We start from the raw sequence: 7,684 nt of genomic DNA, 5'->3' as shown, positions 1-7,684 counted from the left end.
AGGGCTCCTCTTAAGAATGTAAAACACCACCTACTCTCCTCAGGTTCCTCTCAGGAATTTGACCATCAAAATACCTAACTAAAATAAGTAAACCATAAAACTTACATCATATGAGGGACAATGTGACCATAGTCTGACTCCTCACACAATGGAGTGGAGCCAATCAGGAACGGACAACCCAGCACCTAGAGTTATCCGGCCAGTAAGGCTACAACTTGAGAAGGAACAAAGCGGGTCGAGCAGAACTTTATCAAACAAAGACCCTTGCCTATTGTCTCAGGCATTCACCTTCGAATGCCCCCTCTCAGCAAAGAGGGCTTTCATACTGATGAGGGAGCACAAGGCAAGCTGAGGGCCAGGCCCAAGCTGGCACACCCCCCACTCAAGGTGAGATGCGTGCTATTCCTCAGGCACTCCTGGCTGCCCAAGAACAAAGGAAAGGACAGAAAACAAGTGATTAAACTGATAGAGTCTCCATCAGTTTACAAATATCTTAGTACATTTACAAGAAAAAGACAATCTTATCAATAGCCTGATGTCCAGGAACTCCCTACTGTCTTAATGTTAATGCTTTGCTAGACAGGAATAACAACCTTAGCTTGACAATAGCTAGGCCTCCAGTAATCTGTGAGTCTTTAGCATATGGAAATTCCTTTAAGAAACTTCCTCTTGACTTTACCTCCCCCAACTCCATAGTATAAAACCAATCACTCTTCACAACCCTAATGCAGCTCTTTCTGCCCACCGGTCCTGTCCCCATGCTTTAATAAAGTCACCTTTTGTGCACCAAAGATGTCTTCAAGAATTCTTTCTTGGCCATCAGCTCTGAACCCCCACCACTCCAAAACCCCATCAATACTATTCTTAATTTCTGATCTTCTACTCTAATAAACTTTTGTCTGCTGCTCATTTTTTTCTGTGTCCACCTCTTCATTCTTTGAAGTGCGGAGACATGAACCCCAGGTTTTGAGGTAAAGAATCCTGCGACAGTATTAACCCTTCTTTGTTCGTCTACTTCTCTCCCTCTCTGTGTTTACTATAATCACTTAATTCCTTATATTCCCTCTTTCTTATAATTAATAAAGCCTTCCTCTATGAAACAGAAAGTGCAGCGATCAGGAACTACATTTATTCAGAACAAAATTGGCAAAGTTGGCAGGATGCACGAGACACCATTTCTGTTTCCACAAGGAAACTCAAACCGGCACATGGAAATTCTCAGCTGGGAAGACCCACGGTTTTGTTCTTTAGCAAAAGAATGGTTAGAGAGAGCAGGGTTATGTGAACAATGGGGGAACGAAACTAAAATCATTTAAACCTCCGCAGGTTACGGCGGCACTCCAGTCTGTTGCTGGTAAGGACCATGTGGCTTTCCTGGAGCGTGGGGGATGGTGCTTATTAACAGCCTATCGCTGTGCCACAGGGAGTAGGGCTAAGTGTCAGGAAGAAGTAAGACTAGAGAAGGAGATTGCAGATTTGCAGTCCAGAATGGCTATGCTGCAATGCCCAACATTCGTATTGTCGGACGAAGGCCACACATATCACCATGGGGCCAGAAAGGCTGCCATGCAGGTATTTAAATGTAAATATTTGAAAAGAAGGAGAAAGAGAAAGGTTAATACCAGAAAAGTTCACTTAGCCCTGGCAACTTTTGGACCGGGTTGGGACCCTGATGCCTGGTGATACCAGGGATGATGATAAAACAGGAATGGACTGGAGCAATGAGCATAAACATGAGAAACAGACTTACCCGCTCAAACCCATTCTCTCGGTGCTGCTGCCTAGAGCGGCAGGAAGACAATCAGGAAGGGAGTAGAGTCTAATCTCCTCTCCAGATGGAACTCAGGTTATAGGAGGAAACAGGCCATCCCTGATGAAGGGAATGCTGACCCTCTCTCTCACACTGTTCTTCCTCCTAATAGATGTGGGGGCCTCTCCCTCATTCATTCTCTGGGATAATGGTTACAATAATTGGAACTAACTGTGATTAGTCTACGGGACTTTAAGGAACATTCCCAAGTAGCTGCCGAAACTCCCTTTCTTTCAGGAAGCTCCCTGTCTTCTCTGGACTGACTTGGACTGTCTAATTCCACTTGTTGGGCTGGGCGGGGGGTGGGGGTGGGGGACAAAAACCCAAAACACTGTGTCTGCTCATCTGTCTGAGATGACAGGCTTTAGGACCGGAAGACCTCTTTCTCTGCCCTCTGGATTTTTATCTGCCTCCAGCCTTCCTGGGGGCACCTGACCTCTCTGCCTTCCCCTTCTCCTCCTCCTGTTTCTGCAAGGGCGTTAGGGTGTGGCCTGCATAACTGGTTATAATACTATCCTCAGTGCCTTGAAGTTGGTTGACTTTTAAATGAACCCAGGTGGAACATAATTTGGTATTTAGACTAATCTAAGTTCATTGGTTTAATTAAGATGGACCTGTCTTTAGAGTTATGCATTAAATATATAACTTCTATTCTGTCTAGGTTTGCTGAAGTTCAAATAAGCTCGCGTTATCTCTGCAATTTGTTAACAAAAAGATGACTTAAAGTAATAATTAATTCTATCTCCAAGTTGTCATGGGTAATTGTTAAGATAGCTTTCAAAGTCATTGATAACCTGAAACTTTAGTTTTGCTTGCGTGATAAATGGGATTGAATTCATTGAACATCTAGGTCTTTTCCAGATAGGATAAAATACTAAAGCATTGATTGATGAACATAGGTTTGTGCTTTTGACTTCTTATTGCAAAGAAAAACTAAGGATTTTTAAATCTGTTGGAAAAAACATGCTTTGTGCTTTCATGCATTTGCTGTCTAAAGAATTCTGGTGTAACCGTTCACAATTGGTGACTAGCTAGTTTTCACTGGAGACTAAGGTTTCTAAGACTGACAGGAATAAGAAAAGTAACTCTGTACATAGAAAAGTAGGAGATAGGTAAGAAAGTTGTAAAGAATAAAAATACACTTTTGTTGAAGGTAAAAGAAAGTAATTTTGTCCTTAAATGGGACTGACTGGAGAGAAATGGCTTGGGACAAAATCCGAATGCAACGAAAAGCTGTAGAAGGCTTGTGAAGGGAACTTTTGGAAAGGAATTTTATGTATGTTCAGGACAGACAAAGGTTAAAATAAATAGATTTTAAAAGTACACTGGTATAAGATTAAAATTCTGCTTTGCTGTCTGTTAAAAAGGCAAGGTTTCTTGGATTGTTGGCTTGCTCTTGAGAAGGAAATTTTATCTGTCCCGGAAAACCAGTTTCTATGTTTGGTCTTTATCAAGTCTTTGGTTAGTTAAAGTTAAAACTTCTCAATGTTAAAGGAGCTAAATCTTGCTAATAACTATATTAACCCATGTCAGAAAAGACCTTCAGACTCAGGGAGAAGGAATGAATAGTTGGCTGTTTATTAAGCCATAAAATATGAACAAGGAGGGCAATGTTATTTACTGACTCTTGGTCTGTTGCTAATGGGCTGAAAGTATGGATGGCCCATTTGAAAAAACACAGATGGACAGCTACCAGAAAGGAAATGTAGGAAAAGCCCTCTCTGGGAAGATAATTTGCAATGGGACAAAATGCCAAAATCACTGTTTTTCATGTAGATCCTCACAGTATGCTTACTTCTGCAGAACAAAACTTCAAGAAAGTAGCAGACTCTCTAGCACACATTGCAGTGACAATTCTGGAACCATCCTCTGACTACGGACTGGCATGATGGGCTCATGAAAAATGTGGACATTTGGGAGAGCAGGCTACTTACAGATGGGCCGAGGACCGTGGGATTCCTATCACTCAGGATGCAATTAAAGAAACTATATCAAAACGTCCCATATGGCAGGTTTGGCATTAAAGGGGAGGTCCCCCAGCACTATAAAGGACAAATCCGGTGAGGAGAATTCCTAGCACAAATTTGACAGATTGATTATATGGGCCTTTGCCATGGTCCCAATCAGGTCAATATATTTGCATTGCTGTTGGTACCTATTCTGGGTATATGGTGGCACGTCCTTTTGCACATGCAACTCAACAAAATACTATCAAAACATTAGAAATAATTTTAGTATATTACAGCACCCCAATACAGATCCAGAGTGATAATGGCCTCCATGTTACAGGTAGGTTGGTAAAGGTTTTTGCTGCTTCTTGTAACATTGAATGGATTTATCACATTCCCTACTATCTACAAGCAGCTGGACTAGTAGAATAAATGAATGATATGTTAAAATAACAGCTAAAAAGTCTGGGTAATGGCTCTTTAACAAATTGGAAGCAACACTTCATAGAAGCATTAAAAAGTGTAAACAATCAACTCATTGGTGGAAATAAAACTCCAATTGGATGAATGAAAACCCCCTAAGTTACAAGTGACCAGTGTAAACAAGTGTCATGGCCCAGAATCCCTTTGCTGAAAATATCAAATGAAGCCAAACTCCCCTATAGGGGCCACACCTGAATCAGTCGGTGCAGGCTTGCATTCATTAATAGAAATAAGACTAAGGGCTGCCTGAGTGGCTGAGTCTGTTAAATCTCCCACTTTGCTGGTCATGATCTCACCGTTCATGAGTTCACCGACCACTCAGTCTCTGCGCTGTCAGCGCGTAGCTTGCTTCGGATCCTCTGTTCCCTTTCTCTCAATCTTTCTCTCTCTCTAAAATAAATAAAATTTAAAAAATTACTTTGGGGCGCCTGGGTGGCTCAGTCAGTTGGGTGTCCGACTTCAGCCAGGTCACGATCTCACAGTTCGTGGGTTCGAGCCCTGCGTCGGGCTCTGTGCTGACAGCTTCGGATTCTGTGTCTCCCTCTCTCTCTGCCCCTTCCCTACTCACACTCTGTCTCTCAAAAATAAATAAACATTGGGGCACCTGGGTGGCTCAGTCGGTTAAGCGGCCGACTTCGGCTCAGGTCATGATCTCGCGGTCCGTGAGTTCGAGCCCTGTGTCGGACTCTGTGCTGACAGCTCGGAGCCTGGAGCCTGTTTCAGATTCTGTGTCTCCCTCTTTCTGACCCTATCCCGTTCATGCTCTGTCTCTCTCTGTCTCAAAAATAAATGTTAAAAAATAAATAAATAAATAAATATTGAAAAAAATTCTTAATAAAATAAAAAAAGTATTTTAAAAATAAAATAAATAAAACTAAACACTAAATCAACAAACCATACCCACAGGCTGCCCACCAGACACTTCATGTGAAGGTCAGGGTTAGCCTCAAAAGGAACACAAGTGTTAGGGGGAGTCATTGACCCTGATTGTCAGGGAGAAATAACAACTCAGGGAAACTACCCCTACTAATTCAGATTTATGACCAGATTGGACAATTACTCCTATTGCCTATAATCACAGCTTGAGCTGAGATGGTATACCTCCCTCTCGGCTGACAGGGAGAGGAGACAAAGGACTTAAACCTACGGACTCCTAGAAAGTCAAAGTGGGTAACTAAACCCCCAGACAGAATCCATACCCCTGCAGAAATTGTGGCACAGGGAGGAGATACAACGGTAATAGTCATGTATCCTGGTGATGAAAAATTACACCATGTGCCCTAACTGTGTACTTCAAGTACAGCCCAAGACAATCTCTATTCCAGCGGGACAGTCATTAATTAACCTTGTCTTGCTGGGCCTACTGCTCCCTGGCCATAGGACCAGGACACTGGTACCACAATGGACTGGAAGCCTTCTCACAGAAACATGCTGGATGCTTTCAGAATGTGACAGACCAAATGCAACAACAATATAATAATTTCACCATTTGTCTCAGGGATTCAACTCTAGCTAATGATGATGAATACATATGTATTAAACTGCAAAAAAGGGACTCCACTGAATTTAAACAGGAATCTATTCTAGTAACCGTGCATAACAACCCCACAACCCCTCTAATAGAAAATAATTTGTGGTTACATTTAGCAACTAATGTATTGAACATGAGCTCCTTCTGCCTGCATAAGGGAAATAATCCACAAAAAAAACTTAACAAAATAGGGCAACCGTAGATTATTTGTTATTATTGCACCATTTCGGATGTCAGAGATTTCCTTGAATGTGTTGTTTTAATATTACTGATGATTCAAAAACTATTAATGATTCCATTGATGATATGCAGCATGAAATTGACAAAATCACCACTTCTCCTGGAATATTACTTGGTGTCCACATTGGGGAGGTTTCATCAAAGACATCCTACACGTTCATAGCGACTCTACATGTTCGCCTGGGATCATATAATGCTTGACAAGCCAAGGACCAAATGTTCTATGTAGAACTTGTGTCACTTGTCATGCGTTTCTGCCCAGAGCCACACATATACAATCATGGCAGGGAGTGGGGGGCTAAGTTGGCTTGTGCTCTACATCCGGCCTCAGGATCAGAATTGGCCCTTCTGGGGGCACCTGGGTGGCTCAGTCAGTTAAGCATCTGACTTCGGCTTGGGTCATGATCTCTTGGTTTGTGAGTTTGAGCCCCACATCGGGCTCTATGCTGACAGCTCAGAGCCTGGAGCTTGCTTCAGACTCTGTATCTCCCTCTCTTTGCCCCTCCCCTGCTCTCACTCTGTCTCTCTATCTCTCTCAAGAATAAATAAACATTTTTTTAAAAGTTAAAAAAAAAAAAAAGAAAGAAATGGCCCTTCGGTTCCTGACACCAAGAGGGCTTAACTTGCCTTGCCTCCTTGAGCCAGACCAGGCTGGCCCCTGGAGTGGATGAGGGAGAGACGAGAAATATGCAGACACCCAGGCTCCTGAGATTGTTCTGGATGCTCCACCCAGGACCCTCAGTCGGGACTCCAACCAGGCTCTTCCCCATGGGGTTTCCCAGCTAGGAGGTTGGATGTTGTGAGTACCCGATTTTGTTGTTGTTGTTGTTTCCTTGCCTCTTTTCCATTAGGTCTTTTGTTTATTTGTACCTTGTAAGTATGTACGGTAACTCATTTTTTTTAAGTTTATTTATTTTATTTGAGAGAGAGAGAGAGAGCACAAACAGGGAAGGGGCAGAGAGACAGGGAGAGAGAGAAAGTCTCAAGCAGGCTTTGCGCTGTCAGCACAGAGCCTGACACAGGGCTAGAACTCATAAAGCCAAGATCATAACCTGAGCCAAAACCAAGAGTCAGACACTTAATGGACTGACCCACTCAGGCACCGTGTGAGTACCCGATTTGATGTATTAACCCTTCTTTGTTCTTCTCTATACTTCTTTCCCTCATTATGTTTACTATAATCGTTTAATTCCATATATTCCCTTTCCCTTGTAATTAATAGTTCCCCCCCGCCACGAAACAGAAAGTGCTGCTGTCGTGAATTACATTTATTCAGAAAAGATAGGAATATAAATAATAACCCCATTTTGCAGATGGGAAGAGCGCAATGAGGTGAAATCACGTGACCAAGGTCGTTAATAATTAAGGGATACAGAACTTATAATAATAATGATTGTAACATTTACTCACTGCTTATAATGAGCCAGACACTACCGTTCTGAATGTCTACTATAAGTCATTTCATTTAATCTTCATAAAAAAAAGTCACTCTATGCACACCCCTGACCTGGCCACCTCTCACGCTGACAACACGTTGCTGCTGTTGCACTGCCGTGGGCGTGGGCGCCATTAGGATTCAGTAGTCCTGGGAGGCTTTCATTCAGAGGTGGGACCTAGAAAGACAGGCAGGAGGAGGGGACAAGTCGGGCACGGGTGTCAGGAAGCCAGGTG

Source organism: Panthera uncia (genome assembly GCF_023721935.1).
Source record: "Panthera uncia isolate 11264 chromosome A1 unlocalized genomic scaffold, Puncia_PCG_1.0 HiC_scaffold_17, whole genome shotgun sequence".
Lineage (NCBI taxonomy): Eukaryota > Metazoa > Chordata > Mammalia > Carnivora > Felidae > Panthera > Panthera uncia.
Note: the sequence above shows the minus strand (reverse complement) of the source record.